The 7,136-nt window shown below is 34.4% G+C and overlaps 1 pseudogene; it reads right to left on the bottom strand.

Annotated features, from left to right (window-relative positions):
• Positions 1-4,075: 4,075 nt before the first annotated feature.
• On the bottom strand, positions 4,076-5,685 carry LOC147829813 (THO complex subunit 1 pseudogene; annotated as a pseudogene).
• Between the last annotated feature and the right edge of the window lie 1,451 nt (positions 5,686-7,136).

The raw sequence follows: 7,136 nt of genomic DNA, 5'->3' as shown, positions 1-7,136 counted from the left end.
AAAGTGGTGTGCTAAATTGTGATAGGAGTTGGTAGAAATGCTACTTAATTTAGATTTGATTTCAATAATAACAACATGGTCAGGACCTAATAATGTTATCTTTTTAACACATGTGAAAGGGTTGGAAGACAGACATCAAATGCATTAGAGGATTTTCTAAGACTAGCATTTATCCAGAAGCTCTTAGATTTCTGTCTTTTAATGGATTTTGCAGAGAAGCCCACTGAATCCTTTAGTAAAATGATTGTCCAAATTTCCAATTTCTGCATTTCAGGTGGAGTCTCCTCGTGGAAAAGTGCAATGCTATTATTTGTCTTTATCTCTTTAGGGCATTTCTCTCTATGATACTGATTTGAAAAGGATACTAATTTCCTTTCTTTTTTCCCATGATGAAAAATCTGTACAGAAATACTTTTCTTAATTTTCTCATAAATAAATGAGATGATCATGGTTTAATGTTTAATAGAGACTTATATTAATGCCAAAGAAAATATAGTGAAATCTCGGTTGTTGAACAGCTCCAACCTTGAACTTTCCACTCCTTGAACAGCAAAACTGGAAAAAAAAAATCTGCTTGGTGTTTGTTAATCTTGCTTGATTCTCAAACTGAAAAGCCAACTTAAAAAAACCTGTACTGGCCAGGAGTGAGTCACACATTGGATCTTGCCATGGTCAAAAGGGGTGATGCTTCAGCCTAAGTGCTGCTCTTGCCCAGACAACATTGCTTGTGCTAGTGTGTTAAAACATTCATCATTGTGTTTTTTTTAAACTTTATTTGCATAAAATATTGTAACTATGGCTCCAAAGAAAGTTAGTGATACCAGCAGTAAAGCTAAGGGAAAAACTGTGAGAACTATGATAGAGTCAAAGAAAAATCATCGTGAAATTTGTTAAAGTACTGGAAAAATGAATTCATAAATATAATTTTTGGGCCTTAGAACCAATTATTTGGTTTACCATTATTTCTTATGGGAAAATATGTTCAGTTCTCAAATTTTTCAGCTGTTTGATAATGAATTCTCAATAATTTTGAGTTCAAAAACTGAGGTATCACTGTATAAACAAGAGATTCAACATAAAAAGTAACATGCAATAAGATATTATGGTTGTCTGGTATATGCTGGACCTGACTCATTTTCACTCAATCCCAGAAATGGCTCTTTCTAGCCTGTCTAGGAGGTATCTCTCCATATGGTTCTCAGACCTACTCAGTTGTTCAACAGTAATGCTCTTTTCTGTGCCTTCTGAGAATGTCTCTATGTTTCCCTAAATGTCATAAAGTAGCATGCCAAGACAGCAGCAGCAGCAAAAAGAAAAAGTCCATTTCCTTTGATCTCAGGCCTGCTTTATAGAGTTCTAGGATTGCTTAATGACTGATATGAATGATGAAAAATGCAATGATAGTTTATAATATTCAACACTCTATCAGCAACAAAGTTGTCCTCCATAAAATACAGATCTTGCCAATTTGTACAATGGCACATATTTTTAGGTCAGTATCACTCAAAAAAAAATCAAACGAAAGGATATTCATTCATTAATTTAGTCCATAACTATTTTTGAGTATCTATTACGTGGCTACCGAGTTGATTTTTTTGTCTCAGGTCTTGGGTTTTTCTGATGTAATATACACAGTAATGCCCATTCTCTGAGTAGATCTGACTCTTGCTCCAACAACTTGTGTAAGTGTTATGTGATTTCTACAGAAAAATCCTATGGGTATTATCATAATTAAAGATAGTCACAAAAGACACAAAGAATACTAAGGAGGATTCCCCCTTTATATTTTCTTTGCCTTTGAATGATTGAAAAAAAATGAGAGACTTGTCCCTTTCATTAATTTAAGTAGTATCCTAGGAGACTTCTAGGGATAGTGTAGGCAGAGCTCTGACAAAACCGGTTAAGGCTCCCTTTATTCCTCCTGTTCTACAGCTGGCTGAATATGATGTGATCTTTCTGAACTCTGCTGGAACTGCCATGAGGAACATTTAGAATAAGGAAAAACACATCTGCTCAAGGACCAGAATACACAGACAGCAATCCACACATAAAACAACAGAAACAAAACTACTCTGATTGAAACCTAAGTGCCTGTAATCATGCCTGAAAAATATTGTGGACAGTCAATTTTTATTTTATTTTTAGGCTAAGACATAATTAATAATTATAAAATTCACTCTAAAAGTGTACAATTCAGTATTTTTAGTATATTTAATATTTATGCAAATATTAAATTCATCTCATTCCAGATTACTTTCTTCATGCTAACAAGAAAAATTCACACTCACTTCCCATTTCCCCCAAATTATGACAACGACTAGTCCACTTTCGGCCTCTGTGAATTTGCCTGCAAGGCACATTCCATGTAAGTAGAATAATATAAAATTTATCTTTTGTATGTATTTTAATTTACTTAGCATAGGATTTTTGAAGTTCAGCCATGGGATAGCATATTTCAGTGGAATTTTTGTGGCCAAATAATATTCCATTGTATGGATACTTCTTTGTTTATCTATTTTAAAAAATCTATTCATCAACTGATGAACATTGGGTTGTTGGTACATTGCTATGATGAATAGTGTTGCTATGAACATTCATGTGAAAGCTTTCATTTAAACATTTGTTTTCAATATTCTTGCAGTACTATATATATAATTTATATGTGGATTTGGTAGGTCTTATGCTAACCCAATGTGAAAAAATGTTTGAGTAACTGCCAAGGTATTTTCCTAAGCAACTGTCCCATTTTGCATTCCCACCAGCAAAGTATGAAGGTTCTAATTTCCCTGTATCCTTGCCAATATTGTTACTGTTCATCTTCTGATTATGCCATCTTATGGTTTTAGAAGTAGTAACTCACTGTGGTTTTGATTAGCATTTCCCATTAGGTATGGGATGTTGAGCTTCTTTTCATCTTCTAATTTGCTATTTTTTGTCTCATATACAAAATTTTATTCAGATTCATTACCATTTAAAAATTAGATTATTTTCTTTATATTGAGTTGTAATTTTTCTTTATACAGTCTAGATACTAGACTCTTATCAAATATGTTATTTGGAAATGTTTTAATCTATTACGTGAATTGTTTTTTTACTTTCTTGGTAGTGTTCTTTGAAATACCAAAATTTTCACTTTGTTGAAATCCAATTTAACTGTTTGTTTTCCTTGTTGGCTTTGACTTTAGATATTATATCTAAGAAGCCATTTTCTGACCCAAGATCACAAAGATTTATAGTTTTGTTTTCTTCTTGTTTTATAGTTGCAGGTCTTGTATTTATATCCTATATCAATTTAGAATTAACTTATATATAGTGTGAGATAGGGCATCAAATTTATTATTTTGCATGTGGATATTTAGTTTTCCCAGGACTATTTGTTGAAGAGATTATTCTTGCTCAAATGAAGTTTCTTGCCATTCTTGTCAAAAATCAATTGCCCAAGTTAATCATATTGAAGCTCTTGAGAACATGATGAGTTGTTTCTCTTTTGCTGATTTTAACATTCTCTCTTGTCCTTGGCTGTTAATAGTTTGAGTATGATGTGTCAAAGTGTGGATCTCTTTGAGTTTATCCTATCTTCAATTCATCAAGCTTCTTAGATATAAATTAATGTATATAATAAAATTTGAAGTACTTTTAGTTACATTTCTTCAAATATTCTTTCCGCCCTTTTTCTTTCCTTTCTTAGAAGTTTTATTTTGCATATACTGGTACCATTGATGACAGGTCTCTGAAGCTGTGTTCATTTTTTTCCCCAATGCTTTATCTTTCTGTTCCTTAGATTGATAATCACAGTTGACTTATATTCAGGTTTGCTGAATTTTTCTTCTCAATACTCAAATTAGCTGTTGAGAAATCCTAATAAATTGTCCATTTCATTTATTCTACCTTTTAATACCAAAATTTTTATTTAGTTCTTTAACAATTTTTATCTTGTATTGATCTTCTCATTTGATAAGACATCATTCTCATACTTCTCTTTAGTTCTTTAGACATAATTTCTTTTAGCCCTTGAACATGTTTATAATCACTTACATTGCTTAATTTTTTTTTAAAAAAAGAAAAACGATATAAGCTAACTATTGGTCTCATTGTCATTAGTTAGACTCTCTGTAAGGTCACTCAACCCCCACTTGTTCAGTGAGTTGATCAGGTTATTGGGTGTTACATGGATGCCCTCCTGATCCTGCCAGGTGACCAGCAGCTGCCTTGCTCTCATCTTCATGTCTTCGCTATCACATTTGATCTGCCAGCTTTCGGAGTCTTTCATTTCCAAGTGAGGAGCCAGAATCTTCCACTGTTCACTCAACTTGTTGGCAAATATTTCTATTTGTTCCCCTGTCACAGGTTTATCCCGCCAAACACCAGGGCTTTCATTTTCCTTTAGTAAAGCATCATTATCTTCCTCATCTTCATCCTCACCTGTTTTTATTTCTTCAGAAGGAGGTGGTATTTCCTTGGCTAACTTTATTACCATGTTTTCGAGATACTCTGGCAAGCTTTTAAACTGTTGGTTAGTCGGTTGGAAGAAATGTGGACTTCTCTTTGCCAACAGTCTCAGGGATCTCCAGCCATAATTTGAATTGTTCACAGCTTTATATTCGCTTTCAACCATGTTTTCAGAGTCTGCTTGTTCAATGGCTTCTTCAAAGAATTCCTCCAAAGTTGGAATTTACTCCCTTGTGTCTGATTTACAGGCTTCCACATTATCAGGACACAGATTCCAAAGCCTTGTTAACTCCTCATTTCCCATCAGTATTTTCTTATTGAGTCCTTTCCCAAGGAAGTCCTCTGGGGCTGTTCTTTTCCGTATCACTCTTGTGGGCTTGGAATCTGATGTTCTTTCTTTCACAAAACTTGGGCAGCCTTCATTTTTCCATGAGTTCCAATTTCCTTCAGTGTTTAATATATGCTCTACCATCTTTGAAAATCTTTCTCCATGGGGGGCCAGTTCAGATAGTAGTTGATAGACTGATTTTGTAGTATCTTCAATCCAGAGTGATTGTTCATCAGTTAAAACATAATTTGAACTTTTGAACTTGACCTGCCCCTTGAGATACTGGAATAAAATGAGATACTGCAGCAGGATGTGTCGACGGGAAGTTACTATCACTCACCTGTAAATCCATCAACTTTTCACTTGTTAAAAATTGTGCAAAATATACATGTTCTCCTCCTGTTTTCAATTCTTCCATCTTTTTCCTGGAGGGCTGAGTGTCATCTAATTTATAACTCTTAAAAACAGCTAAAACTTCTTCAGAATACTTGAAAAAAGTTTTCCATGAAATCTTCTCATAGCATTGCACTGGGTTCCTGAAGTAATCCTGAAGCGACCAGAATTTTCTGTACAAGTTGTAATTGATTGGAATGGAGCAAGTTGTTGGCGCTTCATCATCTCCCATTTCACCTTCTTCTACATCCATTCCTTCTTCTCTATCCTCAGTGTGCTTCTGACCCAAGGTGCTTTCTTGCTCATTAGTATTGAGAACAGTGACATTTTCCAGATTAAACTGGATTTGTGAAGTTCAGACCGGATTTCTCAGAGGAAAAAGCTGGCCAAAATAGTTTCTCTGGTGTGAGAAACTGAAAGTGTAAATAAGGACTAAATGTATAATAGGTCATGTGAAATAGGAAGAAAAAGGGCAAAGGGGAAGGAAGTGGGAGGGCTAGGGGAAAGGCTCGAAGGAAATGGGATTAATATGAGAAAATGGAAAAATAGGAATAAAATCTTTGTAAATAGGGAGGACTGGAGGGGTTGAAGGGAGGGCTGGGCAAGGGTGAAAAATAAGAACCAAGAGAGACTATGTAAAGGTGCAAATTTCCAATGATGAATGTCATTATATTGTATACCTAAAATGTATCATTGATTAGAATTAATAATCGATAATGTACAATAGGAAGAAAAGGTCCAAAGGGGTAGGAGTAGTGGGAGGGGCAGGGGAAAGGAAAGAAGGGAAAGAAAAAATGATGAGAAATGGAAAAAATGGAAATAAAGTCTTTGTAAATAGGGAAGGGTGGAGGGAGTGAAGGGAGGGCTAGGAATGGGGAAAAAATAAGAACCAAGATGCATTATGTAAAGGTACAGTTCCCAATGAGAAATGTAATTGTGTTATATACCTACAATGTACCAATAAAAGAATTTAATAAAAAAAAAAGAGTTGAATCCGTCCTCAGAAGACTGTGTTCTAGGATTTAGATAATTTTCTTAGGAGATCATTGCACATACGTAGTAAATAATTTTTCCCAGCAGAATAAAATGCATTTGATTTCCAAGTAGCAACATTTTTTTCCACAAAAGTGAATATTGTGTCACACTGATCCAAAGGAAGACAATCCAAAACATCTCCCAACAATACAAAAGGCATAGATGCAGTACAAATACCTCCAGTTACTCCCCCAATAGCAAGAGAAATAATAGCTAAAACGTTTTCACACGACGAATGATTAATAATTTCTTCTTCTAGAACACCTCTGAAAGCTTGGTCCAGGGTACATTTTTTTTCATTTTCACTGCCAGGTAACTGGTTGAAGGTATTTGACAATGGCTTGATATTTTTGTTATTCAAGGCCTCTCTGGTAGACTTTTCAAGTCCTATCTCCTGCAGATATAGTGCCTACATTACTTAATTAAGTTCATTGTTAGGGCTTCCTGAGGCTTCCTGTGTCTTTTTTCTGTGTGTGGGTCATAGTTTTTGATTATTTGTATGTCTCATGCTTTTTTGTTGAAAACTGAATGTTGTAAATAATATTATGTGTTGACTTTAGAAACAAGACAGGTTTTTTTCTCTTCACCATGGTGTATTGTTGTTTATTCATTGACTTTGTCCTGATGAACTCTTATCTGGCCAAAAAAAAAAAAAGACATTCTTGCCCATGGGATCTTCTATGGAACCATTAGACAGGTCAAATAATGACAGTTTTCAGGAAAGAGGGATTGAATAAGCTTCAAACTTATCCTGCAACCCCAAATATTTTCCAGGATGTGAGTTTTCAACACTACTCCAGAACTGGAGAAATAAAGATACATAATAAATAAAGATAACAAATAAAAAAAATGCCACAATATTCACTTTACTTCCTGAGATTCAGCCATTTGTAGTCCATAAATGCTTTCTGGATTGTTGAAAGTCTTTGAT

Source organism: Heterocephalus glaber, unplaced genomic scaffold, assembly GCF_053883595.1.
Source record: "Heterocephalus glaber isolate CG9 unplaced genomic scaffold, H.glaber_assembly_v1.0 deba00000470, whole genome shotgun sequence".
In the NCBI taxonomy this organism is placed as follows: domain Eukaryota; kingdom Metazoa; phylum Chordata; class Mammalia; order Rodentia; family Bathyergidae; genus Heterocephalus; species Heterocephalus glaber.
The sequence above is the reverse complement of the archived record's forward strand: the minus strand, read 5'-3'. Positions and strand labels throughout refer to the sequence as shown.